This window comes from Eptesicus fuscus, chromosome 9, assembly GCF_027574615.1.
Source record: "Eptesicus fuscus isolate TK198812 chromosome 9, DD_ASM_mEF_20220401, whole genome shotgun sequence".
NCBI lineage: Eukaryota > Metazoa > Chordata > Mammalia > Chiroptera > Vespertilionidae > Eptesicus > Eptesicus fuscus.
In genome coordinates, this window is record NC_072481.1 from 65334879 (window position 1) to 65349336 (window position 14458).

At 40.9% G+C, this 14458-nt stretch overlaps 1 long non-coding RNA gene across 1 annotated transcript in view; it reads right to left on the reverse strand.

Moving 5' to 3' along the window:
- The window catches only part of LOC114228441 (uncharacterized), a 62847-nt gene that overhangs the window by 8042 nt on the left and 40347 nt on the right, over positions 1–14458 (reverse strand). The gene's annotated exons all lie outside the window — the stretch shown is intronic.

The following is a 14458-nucleotide window of genomic DNA, read 5'->3' on the forward strand; positions in this document are numbered from 1 at the left end:
TCAGATCCATCTTCCTCTGTGTCTGGAGGTCCCTTCTTGACTAATTGTGTAAACCTAATGTCCCTCTGCTTTTAGTGGGTAAGGACAATTTTGTCTAAATTACTGTCAGGTAGAAATTATGGAGCTAGTTTAAACCATGGTATAGACTTGGAAGTAGATATAATTAATAACTTTGTGAATGTTTTGCTGTGTTGTTTTTATTCAGCTCTGTCCTGGGTCCTTGAGAAGTTAACATAATCTCAGAAATCTAGAGATAATAAATCTTGTCTGAGGTATATGCCAAAATAGAGGTATTCATCAAAAGTAAGGTATGGCAAGAAAAAACCTTGTCCAGTTATCTATTTCTTTAATTAATGCATTTATTCAACAAGAATTTGCTCTGGGCTAGGAAATATTATAGGTATCATAAGGAATACAAAGTTTATGAGCAATGGCTTCTGCCTTAAAAAGGGAAAGAGAGCTTGGGTAAACCCAGGAATACATGGTAAGAGGTAATATACAAAAACATTCTGGGACAAACTGGTGATATTGAGAAAATATTAAACATCCTCCTCTTCTGTTCCAAATGCTAGAAAACCAATTAAAATTGTTAGTGTTTATTTTCAAAAACATAGAATTGTTCTTGAATGAAAGAAAGGAAAGTCTTCAGGTACAAGGTAAGTTTAAGAATCCATAGTACTAATTAGAAGTCAAATAAGTTATGAAGAAAACTTTTAGGAGAGAAGTTTTAACAATCACATGATGATAATAGCTGAAAATTCAACCTGTGTTTACAGGGATGTAAAATTGGAACCATAGTCTACAGTTGGGAGGAAAGAATAAGCTACTTTCGTACAAGGGAATTTGATTATATCTATCTTCTGATTGGGTGCTCACCTTGGCCCATTAATATCCTATATAATAAAAACCTAATATGCTAGGTATCCGACCATTTGACCATTCGACCAGTTGCTATGATGTGCACTGACCACCAGGGGGCAGACATTCCGACCAGTAGGTTAGCTTGTTGCTGAGGTCCGACTTATCGGGACTGGGCGAGATGGGCCGGAGACACCATGGACCCCTCCTGCGGTCCCTCCCCAGCTCTCGTTGTGCACTGGTGGGGTCCCTCAGCCTGGCCTGCACCCTCTCGCAATCCAGGACCCCTTGGGGGATGTCGGAGAGCCAGTTTTGGCCCGATCCTGGTAAGCCAGACTGAAGGACCCCACTGGTACACAAATCCGTGCACTGGGCCTCTAGTAAATAATAATATGTGGTGGATGGAAATCCAAATTCAGGAGTTGGGCTTGAATTTGAGCTGTGTGGTATGGGAAAGTAAAAAGCAGAGATATTAATTAGAAAACTATAGGACCCAGTTACATAGCAACTGCAAAACCACCTCACAGTGAGCCACCAAAACTCAGCCACATAAAGAAGCAATCATAGAATATGAGGAATTTTACTATCAATGAGAGACAATGTACAACAAAGAGAAAATTTTTCTCCTAGAGATTTAGAGATAAGATAGATAAATTATAACAGTGATATTATGAAGCAAGAATAAACAGGCAGAATGAAAATAATAAATAAATAAATAACAATGTAGCCAGTTTCAAAAAATCTAGATAGATAGGTGAAGAAATATAGCTAAAGAGAGAATTAATTAATTGGAAAATAGAACAGAGGAAAACTCCCCTAACAGAACATAGAGAAAAGAAAAAATGGAACCAATGAAAGAATAGTCAAGAAATTTAAATAATAGAATAAGAAGCTGCAACTAACATCTGATAGTTTTTCAAATATTTTATTTGAAAACTAGAGGCCTGGTGCAGGAATTCATGCATGGGTGGTGTCTGGCTGGCTCACCCCAATAGGGGCTGATTGGGCTGGGTAGGCTGTTGGGAGGGGCTGCAGGAGGTTGACTGGCCAGGGGGAGGGCCAATCAGGGGTGGGGCTGGCTGGGAGCAGGGGCCTGGAGAAGACCCAGTGAGCTGGAGCTGAGCATGGACCCCAGGATTCCTAGGGAGGACGGCCTCAGCAAGGAAACAGAAACCACCAAAATGCTCTGCAAACAGGCCCTGAGCTCCCATTGGCCAGGCAGGCTCAGAGCTGGTGTCTCTGTGTGTACATTAGACACAGCCCAGTACTTGCCTTTGTCTGTTGGTCAAATCCATTGCATCGAAAAACTTGTTTCCCTTCTCCTCTTTGGGCCCTTACAACAAATACAGGCCAATTGGAAGACACGGGCCCCCGTGGCAGAGCCAGGCCCCACAATCACCTGGAATTTAGGCCTAAAACAACTGGGTACCAATCTCCATGGAACAAAACAACACTGCTTTAGAGTCTTAATTCTCCCCTAAAATGTGCACTGCTGCTCCTCTTTAGCTGGGATAAACTGAACTAAGGAACCAAAGACTGAATTTCCTTTGAGGTGGGATCCACTGGGAGCCGGCTGGTGGCAAGGCCCCTCACAGGTGGTTGCCTTCCCCCCAAGCTCGGTGTGCTCTGAGCCGGTCCGTTTCTGGTAGTACTGGGTCCTGGGCTGCTGGTCAGGTGGCAGGTCCACAGGGTTTTTCTCTGCCACCTTCCTGGCCTCCTGGGCAGTACTCTCCAGCCTGGAGCACCAGGCGGCTGTCACTAGAGCCAGGACTCGGAGAACTAAGGAGCTGGACCCACAGGTGGCCAGGCCGTGCCCAAGACTGGCACCACATGGGGAGGCTCGCAGTGGGGAGAGGACCGCCCTGACCTGCCAGCCTTGGTGATGATCATCTCGGTGCCCAGCTGATTGAATTCGTCCCACAGAGCCTTCATCTCAAGCTGCATGCTCACACTGGCCACCTTCACGTTCTTCTTTACCAGCACCTTAGTGGCCCTGGGACCCTTGGGCTCAGACTCAGCAGTGGCGCTGGGGGCAGACCTTGCAGCCAGTGCGTCATAGCGACCAGTCATTCCAGTCATTCTGTTGTAATGGTTGCTGGGCTTTTATTATACAGATAACAATAGATTCACAAGCATTTGCAAAAATAGCAAACTGAGGTCCTATATAGCCTTTATCTACTTTCCCCCAATGGGGGAATATTAAAATTACATTTCCTATAACATCAAAACTGCGAACTTACCACTGGCACACTATCTATAATAATAAAAGCATAATATGCTAATTAGACCGGACAGCCGAACAACCTTATAGACGTCATCCTGGACATCCCAGATGAAGCCATGGCAGTGGGGACCAAGGCAAAGGTGTTTAGGGGCTATCAGGCAAGCAGGCAAGTGGATAGGGGTGATCAGGCAGGCAGGCGAGTGGTAGGGGCAATCAGGCAGGCGAGTGGTTAGGGGCAATCAGGCAGGCAGGAGAGCAGTTAGGGGTGATCAGGCAGGCATGCAGAGCGGTTAGGGGTGATCAGGCAGGCAGGCAAGCAGTTAGGGAAGATCAGGCAGGCAGACAGAGAGGTTAGGGGTGATCAGGCAGGCAGATGAGTGATTAGGGGTGATCAGGCAGGCCGGTGAGTGATTAGGGGCAATCAGGCAGGCAAGTGGTTAGGGTCGATGAGGCAGGCAGGCAGAGGGGTTAGGAGTGATCAGGCAGGCAGGCATGTGAGCGGTTAGGAGCCAGTGGTCCCGGATTGCTAGAGGGATGTCCGACTGCAGTCAGACATTCCCTAAAGGGTCTCGTATTGCGAGAGGATGTAGGCCGGGTTAAGGGGGCCACCCCCCGGTGCATGAGTTTCATGCACTGGGCCTCTAGTATATATATAATTGTATGAATGTCTCCTTGCAATACATAATTTTCTTTGCTCTGAAGTCTACTTATTCTGATATTAATATAACCACTCCTGCTTTCTTTGTATTTATATATTTTCTAACACTTTACTTTCAACTTGCCTATATCTATACTAGAGGCCCGGTGCATGAATTTGTGCACAGGTGGGGTCTGGCTGGCCCACCCAGGTGTGCCCCCATTGGGTAGGGCCAGCAGAGGGAGGGGCCGCTGGCAGTTGTCCAGCTGCCCCGCCCCTGATTGGAGTGTTGGGGGTCATTCAGGGGGCACAGCCAACCAGCAGGAAGGGCCACAAGCAGTTGGCTAGCTGGGAAGGGACACAGGAGGGCTCCAGGACGTGTCTGACCCATCTCGCTCAGTCCCGATTGGCCGGACCCCAGCAGCAAGCTAACCTACCAGTTGAAGCACCTGCCCCCTGGTGGTCAGTGCACATCATAGCGAGCAGTTGAGCGGCCTTAGCATATCATTAGCATATTACATTTTGATTGGTTGAACAGATGACCAGACAACCGGACACTTAGCATATTAGGCTTTTATTATATAGGATATTGAAGTGAGTTTCTCATAGACAGGATATACTTGTCATGTTTTTAATCCATTCTGCCAAATTGTCTTTAATCTTTTATTTATTTTTTAATTACAACTGAAATACAGTATTATATTAGTTTTAGGTGTACAACATAGTGACTAGAAATTATTGTAATTTAATTGATATATTTAGATAAGTTATTTATTTTTAAAATAAACTTTATTTTTAGAACAGCTTTACATTTACATAAAATATTGCAAAGGTATTACAGGAGAGTTTCTATATACCCCACACTTAATTTTTCCTATTATTAACATCTTACATTGGTATGATGGTATCTTTGTTATAATGAGTCAATATTGATCCATTATTATTAACTAAAGTTCATACTTTATTCTCTTTTTATTAGTTTTGTCCTAATATCCTTTTTCTATTCCAGGATCCCATTCAAGACACTAATGTAGTTGTCATGTCTCCTTAGCTTCCTCTTGGCTATGGCAGTCTCTGACTTCCTTTGTTTGTGATGACCTTAACAGTTTTGAGGCATACTGGTCAAGTATTTTATAGAATATTTCTCAACTGGGATTTATCTGATTTTTCTCTCATAATTAGACTGGGGTTATAAATTTTAGTAGGAAATCCACAGAGGGAAAATGCCATTTTATCATATCATATCAAAGTTACATATTATCAACTTGACTTATTACTGTTGATTTTGACCTTGATTTTTTGCTGATCTAAAATCACTGTCATTCAAATTGTTTTTCCCTATAGGTAAAGTGCCGTTTCTTCTGCTTTCAGAAATTTTTTTCTTTGTCTTTAGTTTTCAGAAGTTTTGATTATTATGTATCTTGTTATGCATTTTTTTTTTTTAGTTTATTCTGAGGTTTCTTAGCTTCTTGAATCTATAGATTTACTTTTTTTTTTTAATTTGCTTTTATAAATCTGGGAAATTCTCAACCATTATTTTTCTCAAATACTTTTTCAGTCCTTTCTTACTCCCATTCCTTGGACATGGATTACACAAATGTTAGAACTTTGGTTAGTCTAGAGGTTCCTGGGACTCCATTATTTTTTTTTTTTTCATTTTTTTTAGTCTATATTTCTCTCTTCAGATTGGGGGATTTATATTGTTCTACCCTCATGTTCACTGGTTCTTTCCTCTGTCTTCTCCATTCTGCTATTTAGCTCACTCATTAAGTTTCTCATTTTAACTATTGTGTATTTTTTTAAAAAATAATTAAATTTATTTAAGATTTTAAAAAAAAGTGTATTTCAATTCAAAAATTCAAAAATTTCAATTTGGTTCTTTTTTATATCTCTATGTTTCTGCTGAGGCTTTCATTTGTTTCAAGCATCTCTGTAATTGCTCATTCATAGCATTTTTATAATGATTGCTTTAAATTCCTTGTATAATTCCAATATCTGTATCATCCCAGTATTGGCATCTGCTGATTCTCTTTTCTCATTCATATTGAGATTTCCGTCATTGGTGGTATAATGAGTGATTTTCACTTGCACCCTGGAAATGTGGATTATTTTTTTCAGACGGCATTTTATTTAAATCCTCTGTTTAGCAAGCCTCCTCTGATGCTGTTCAAGTGGGGAAGAAAAGGACCACCTTGTTATTGCATGGTGGGGGTGGGAGTCTAGGTTTCCCACTGCGGTGGTGGGCAGGCTTCGGGAAGGTGATGAAAATTCTGGCTCTCCACTATGTCTCCTCCAACACCACCCCGGAGAGAAGAAAAGATTGCCTGTTTACACCAGGTGGTGGGGGAAGTCTAGGCTCCCCACATGGCCGCCACTGATACAGAGGTGGAAGTTTCCTTGTTACTATTCCTGGTTAAAAGTCCTCCTTCAGAACTCAGCCTTCTCAGATACATTCTTGGGCAGGGGGAGGGGAGGGAAGGGCAGGAAAAGACCTTACCAATAAGGCAAGGGTGGGACTCTACATGCCCCATTAGGGTAAGGTGACCAGATTTTAACATTGGTAAAGTGGGACACCATTGACCCGGGGGGGGGTGTTCTTTTTTTTTTAAAATATATTTTATTGATTTTTTACAGAGAGGAAGAGAAAGGGATAGAGAGCTAGAAACATGGATGAGAGAGAAACATCGATCAGCTGCCTCCTGCACACCCCCTACTGGCACCACATGGGGAGGCTCGCAGTGGGGAGAGGACCGCCCTGACCTGCCAGCCTTGGTGATGATCATCCCCTACTGGGGATGTGCCCGCAACCAAGGTACATGCCCTTGACCGGAATTGAACCTGGGACCCTTGAGTCCGCAGGCCGACACTCTATCCGCTGAGCCAAACCGGTTTCGGCCGGGGGGGGGGGGGGGGGTTCTTGATTAAAAATTTGGTCTATATTGTAATCGCTTTTGGTTTGTTTAATAAAAGGAAATTCACTTCTTAGATCATCGTTGAATTTGCATCCTCTTTTCTTATTCATTATGTTAAAAAATCTAAAAAAAATAATTTAAAATTATATTATAAATTATTATATACCTATTGCTTAAAAACACAGAAAGACTGGCAAGTAGATAATATTTGAAGAGAAAAGGTTAAGAAACTTTCAGATATGACAAAAACAAAAATTTAAATTGAAAGAGCACATTGGATGCTTGGTAGAATTCAAAATAAGCTTATACTTAGGAACACTGTAGGGAAACATAGAATATCATAGGTAAGAAACAAAACCACAATAGCCACTAGAGGAAAGAGAGATTAGCCCAAAGGAAATGACAATAAATTTAGCAACAGTCTCATCATTAGCAACAATATATATTTGAAAAAAATCTAATTAATATATTTTATTTTGAACAAAAATTGTCATACACCTAGAATTAAAAAACAAGATGAATCATTACTTGAAGGTGGAATTAAATTAGGGATATTAACAGACAACTTAGAGACATTAAGTTTGCTACCCACAGATCCTCACTGAAATATCAACTTTAGAATTACTTCCATGATGTTAAATATACTAAGGACAAAGTGTGGGATGCAGAATAAAAGTAGGTGATCCAGGATATCTATAAAGCAAGGTGATAAATATAATGCAGAAATGACCAGGAATATAATAAATATACTATTACTACTAATATTTATAAATAATAAGTACTAATAATTATAATAAAAGATTAGTTAATATTTCTGTTATGGTTAATAAAATTCATTGAAAACAAAAAAGGATAGATTACAACTTCAGAATTAAGAAGAGTGTTCATTTAAAGGGAAGTTTAAAATATGCTAGAGATTTTATCTTGTTCAGAAAAAAAATACTGATTTATTCTAACTTGTTTAGAAAAATATTCATTTAAGTAAATATTTATCAGCAAAATAATAAACTTTAAATAGTCATCCTTAAAAGGAGGAGAAGGTGGGGGGAAGAAACAAGCAAAGCTTATCATCTAACAGAAAGCAATAACAAAAGGAGCAAAAAGCCAAGATTTTGGGGTAAGAACAAATGTATAAATAATAACTCGTAGATGCAGTGAACTCAAGGATTTAAAAAGAGACTCCCATATTAGACAAAATAAAATTCAGATATATGCTATTTAAAAAGACTAGTTTAAAAGTAAATGATAAGGAAGGTAGCAAATAATGGTATGGGAGAAGATGGACCAGGTAAATTCTAACCAAAGTCCACTAGCATTCAATATAAATATAAAACAAGGTTTCTAAACCTACTAACACTTTAGGCAAGATCTTTTTTTGTTGTGGGAGGTGATCCGAGGCATTGTGATATGTACCCCCCTAGACATCAGTAGCAGCCTCTATTGTAGTTATGACAACTTAAATATGTTTCCAGACATTGCCAAGTATCCCTCGGGGGCAAAATCATCCCTGGCTGAGAACCACAGATTTCAAGGGAATCACGATTGAAAGAAAGGATATAAAGGACTTTCCAAATTAAGCAGAATTCTAAGATGACCCCCAAGATGCCTGCTCCCTGGTGCATACACCTTTTCCATGTCATTTAACCAAATACTAATTAGGTGCTGCTGAAAGTATTTGCAGATCTAACTAAGGTCTCAAATTAATTTACCTTCAAAAAAGGAGACTATCTTTGATGGGCCAGACCTAATTAGGTGAACTTTTAAAGGTGACTGGGTTTTTCTTGAAGTCAGAGATCTGAAGTGAGGAGGATTTGATGCAAAGTAGAATCTCCATTACTGTCTGTGAACATAGAAGGGGCCATGTGGCAAGGAATGTGGGTATCCTCTAGAAGTTGAGTTGAGCTCTTGGTTTGAAAAGCCAGCAAAAATATGGGGACCTTAGTCCTGCAGCTGCAAGAAATTGCCACAACCACATCACCCCTTTGCTCATCCATGTGAAACTTTCTTGGTTATTCATATATTTTGCACTTTCACATGAATTTTTAGAATTCATTTCTCAACTGTCTTCTAGCCTATTCTTTTGCCAGTAAAATGGGAATAATAGTAATACAAAAATAAAATTATGGTGACAGACTGAAGAAGACATTTGCAATAGATAATAGATAATTGATTATCAATTAACTTCCAGAATATATTTAAAAACTTTAAAAAACAGTAAAAAATATATAATTAACAAAGTCAGAAAGTAAACCAAGATATCAAATTGCAATTCACAGTAAAGAAAATCCCAATTGCATAAGACATTTTTTAAATTGGCCTGCTGACCGCAGGGTCCGGGTTTGAATCTGGTCAAGGGCATGTACTTAGGTTGCAGGTTTCTCCCTGCCAGGGCCCAAATCAGGGCTCATGCAGGAGGCAATCAATCTAAGTGTTCCTCTCACATTGATGTTTCTCTCTGTCTTTCCCTCTCTCTTCCATGCTCTCTAAAAATCAATGCAAAAATATCCTCAGGTGAGGAAAGAGGAAGAAAGAAAGAGAGAGAGAGAGAGAGAGAGAGAGAGAGAGAGAGAGAGAGAGGAGAAGGAAGGAAGGAAGGAAGGAAGGAAGGAAGGAAGGAAGAAAGGTCATATCCTATATCCTATGAAAGAGACATCTTGAAAATGCCTAAAAAAGTTGTCATTTTTTCGTGGTGAAGGGACCGGAGTCCGTGTTGATGAAAACACCTTGGCTGCTGTGGAGGCCAGCAGTGGCAGCAGCAACAGGGTGATGGGGGTGGTGCCTTCCCCTGATCAGCCAGGTTGTCTCCTGCAGAGGGAGGCCAGACTGCAGCTTAGGCCCACTCCCCATAGGGAGAGGGCCTGAGCCCTCAGTAGGACATCCCCTGCGGGCGCCTGGATTGGAGAGGCTGCAGTTCGGGCTGAGGACCCCCCCCCTCCCGTGCACAAATTTCATGCACCAGGCCTCTAGTATCTATTATAAAAGCATAGCAGAAAAGATGCCACATATTATTTATGAAAACATGTAAGTTTTGCTTTGTTTTGGATTAAAATATAGATGGGAGTGGTGCATAGCAAATGGCTTTATAATAATGGCTTTCCCTGGGGAAAGATAAATAAATAAATAAATAAATAAATAAATAAATGTTTAATAAAATAATTATTACTGAATAAATGTATTCAAAGGTAATATTACATATGTACTAGTATATGTAATATCAATTATTAAATATATGTAAGTAAAGTTTTATTTATTTTATTATTTTTTTTACTCATCACTTTGATATTTTGCCTTTGATTTTAGAGAGAGTAGAATGGAGAGAGGGCGGGGGGGGGGAGGGAGAGGAAGAGAGATGCAACTGGGGCTGAGAATCAAACTCAAAACCTAGGCATGCGCCCTGACTGAGAATCAAAACCATAGAACCCATGACCCTTCAGTGTAGGGGATGATGCTCCAACTTACTGAGCAACACTGGCCAGGGCAAGTTTTATTTCTTAAAAACAAAAGAAAGTAAGACAAACTGTTAATGTTTTATTATTTTCCTTGTTTTCTCTTTTCATATCTCTTAAATTTCTCAAAATAAAAAGAATAGAGAATAAAAGAAATTGAGATTGGTGAAGAGAAGACAGAAAATACTTTGAGCTAGGTCTTGGATAACATAAACTAGAGGGGGAAAAGACTTTCTTGGAAGAAGTCAAAGGAAATATGGCAAATCATTTCATCCAATGGTTCTCTGAGGTGCATTGTGGACTCTAAATGCAGGATGTTGACATGCTATAGGATGAGCAGAGCTCATGTGAGCAGGGATTTAGACACCCTCACCCCTATTTCAAGTCCAACAGTTCCATCTGTATCTGTTTCATAAATGGGCTTTCATAAGCATGGCATTTGTAGTCAGGGTTCTGTTGATAAAGACTTTGCAATCCCCTGATCCGGTTCCATTCTTTCATAGACTCAGAGAGGAAAGCGCTTGAGGTAATGTTGAGAGCTGGTGGCAGAAGTCAAGTTAAACTGTGTTTCAACCTTCTTAGCTGGGCTTATTGTTGCTGGATCCTCTAATCTGAGGAAGTTGATCCTCAGATTTATGAATTGGGCTTAGGGTTAATTCCTAAAATTACATGGAGATGCAAAATCCCCAGCATTCAATGTGCCATGCCCCATAAAAACAACTTAGGGGTTGTATGACTACTTATTGATTACTAGAGGCCCGGTGCACGAAATTCATGCACTGGGGAGGGTGTCCCTCAGCCCAGCTTGCACACTCTCTAATATAGGACCCCTCGGGGGATGTCCAACTTTAGGTTTAGGCCCGATCCCTGTGGAATCGGGCCTAAACCTGCAGTTGGACATCCCTCTCACAATCTGGGACCACTGGCTCCTAATCGCTCACCTACCTGCCTGATTGTCCCCTAACTGCTCCTCTGAAGGCCTGATTGCCCCCAAATACCCTCCCCTGCTGGCCTGATTACCCCCAAGGCTTTTATTAGTATAGATATGACCCTGCACAGAAGATTTTACTAACCCTGCTTTACAATAAGGGCTTGATGATTGAATCATTAGGACCAGACACCAAGATTTCCTTTCTTTGAATAGTGGAGGGAATAATTATCTTGTCTTTAAGTTGCCCAGAAATTAAAATGAGATGACTTAGAAAAGTATAAAAGCACCATATAAAGACAACTGTTTTTTTTAATGAAGTGGTAAAATGAAAAACACTATTTTTATTCTCCCCTTCCTTCCTTTACAGCTTTTATTTAAACTTTGAAATTTATAAAAATTTCACTCCAATTTTCATTTCTTTACATTCAACATTATTTTGTATTGGTTTCAGGTTTTATATTAGTTATAGAATAGTGGTTAGACAATAATATACTTTACAAAGTGTTCCCCGATATTTCTAGTACCCACCTGGCATCATACCATCATTACAACACTATTGACTATATTCCCTATTTAAGTGACAATGGGTTTACAGGTTCCTTTCAGTCTTTCTTTTGTGTTGCTCATCCTTCCTTTTCTTTCTCACTTCTTCCCTCATTTTCTTTATATAGTATCTCAATTGGCCATCAAAGCTCAGTGAAGGCACTGGGACACACTTCATCCATTTTACAGACCAGGAAACTGAGGCCAATTCCAGTTGGCTGTGGAACTTGACTCAGCACACAGGAAGCCCTCAGAGCACACAGGAAGCCCTCAGAGCCATGCTCTTTGCACTTCCTAAGGGGCAGTCGCCCAGCAAACAGAACAAACCATCCAGTCAGGCTTCTGAGCCTCTTTCTCGAGCACCTCTTCATTGCGGATGCTCCACATTCTTTCCTCTCCCCATCCCCTGCCCCCCATTCTTTACTGTCCCCGCTTCTCCGGAGCAGGTGGAAGGCTTCGCACTCACTGCCTAGGCATGCTCTGCCATGGGGCAGGGCACCGCAGGCTTGCTTTTGGGTCAAGGCAGGAGCAGGAGTCACTGCCTCTGAAGTGTGAAGGCCACCTGAGCGAGGCCCATTAGCACTGGGAGCTTCTCTGAATCACATCAGTCAGTCCAGTACCCTGCAGTGCAGCACCCCTCCCCTGAGGTGGTACCACCCCTCAACCCCCGCCTCAGGGGTGAAGGTCCTTGCCCCTCTGCCAGGAGTCCTTCCATGCCCCTTGATCCCTGGCTGGCCCACCCACATCTTGGGGGCACTGCAGAACCTCTGTCTCTCTGCAGATGAGGCAGATCCCTGCCCTAGGTCTCCTCAAAGCTATGAGGCCTGGTCTGGGTCTCAGCAACCCCATGCATGCAATGTTCCCAGGGATCCCCGGGAACGGCTGGGCTGGCCCGGCCATGCCCCTTGGTTGCCAATCTTTCCAGGATCTCCGGGAGCGGCTGGTCGGCCTGGCTATGTCCCCCCAGGCGGCGATCTCCCCAGGGACCCCCGGGAGCAGCTGGGCCGGCCTGACCATGCCCCCTGGGTTGCTGATCTCCCCAGGGACCCCTGGGAGCTGCTGGGCAGCCAGCCTCACCTCCCCAGGGTGGCGATCTTCCCAGGGAACCCCGGAACTAAGAGGACTGGGCGCTGCCATCTTGATCTTCTCAAAGGCCTGATAGGCCACCCCGAGTCCCACCCCCCATCCTCCCGCTGGCCCAATCGTGGGCGTAGCAGAGTGATGGTTATTTGCATATTACCCTTTTATTAGGTAGGATTATATCATTTTGTTGAGAATTGATAAGGCACAAATTTTAAGATCTTATTTCGAAATAGTGGCACTGAATAATTCTGGTTCACTGATATCTTTAAGTTGACATATCATGTTACTAGTTAGCACAGATAACTCTAGCCAAGGCTTTGCTTATGAAATTCAAATAAACATGCCTTATTCCCCATGAAACCTGAAGAACAAAGAATATGAACAGAGAACAAAGAATATGAATGTTACATTTTATTTCTTAAATGATATTTATCAATATTTTGTAAACCTTTTCTATTTATAAAGTTTATTTGCACACATTTCCTCCTGTGTTGCTCAGGACATTGCTAAGGGTAGGTATTGATGTTACTTTTGTTTTATGCATGAATAAATCAGAACTCAGGGAGGTGAGTACCCCTAGAGTGTGTTATAATTTCTATGTTGGTATTTGTACCATCTTTACAGTTAACAAATATATCATCTCATTTGGCCTATGCAAATGGATCTGAACGATCTAACAGAGAATACTTTCTGCACACAAGCATTAGCCATTATGCTATGTGGTTTCAGCTCCTTTTATATGGAATTTTAGGAGAAATTTTGACTTTGTGAATCAGCATGGTCTACAAAATACAGCTATTGAACTTCATCGGAGGATTATATTAATTTCAAATCCATGTGCATTTTAAAATATAATGTTTTGTCTTTAATGTCATAAAAGATATATATATATATATATATATATATATATATATATATATATATATATATATACACACACACAACACACACACACACACACACAAGGTAGGACAAAAGTAAGTTTACTGTTGTGAGTACATGAAACACGTACTTAGAAGAGTTTATTCCTGTATTATTATTTCTTAATTATTTTCATATTTTCTATACAAACAGCTACAAACCTACCTTTGCTCCACATGTAAACATATATAAACCATATATATATATATATATATATATATATAACTGAAATCATACAAAACCCTGCCAGAATTAAAAAAAATATGATACCACTTGAAGAACTCTGAATTATATTTTGTTCAAAAGAGAACAAATAGGATACAATATAACTTTCATTTGCAGAGCTTCTTTCATGCTAATCATTGCCCCCAGAAGCTTTACAGATCAATATAATAGGAGGCAGCAGCAGAAAGCATATGGTCCAGTGTAAATTACTAGAAAAAGCGAGCTACAAAGACATTGTCTGATGAATAAATTAAAGTATTCAGTCATAAATCCAATAAGAAAGGGAGAAATTAAGAAGTAGTGAATGGGAGGAAAGAAAGGGCTTGGAATTAACTCTGAGATGAAACGAAGGATGCACGTGACAAATGTGTCTCTCCAAGGGCAGCAAGAAAGAAAAGGGAGTGTGAGAGCCTTGAACTCCTTAGAAAGGCCTCCAGGAGCCAGAGTGAAATATTGGCAAGAACAGGGCCCAGCCAGGAAAATAAATATTGGGTCTCTGCCTGGGATCTAAAAGAAATAAGGTTAAACCTAATGAAAATCAGACATCAGGTCTAAAAAAAATGTGTAATATTCTGTTCTTTCTTTTTTCCATTTTGATTGGTTTTGATAGGAACATGTGTTTATGGGAGGGCTCTAATCTATGCATGCAGATGTTTGTTTTCTTTTAAAACCCTGAAA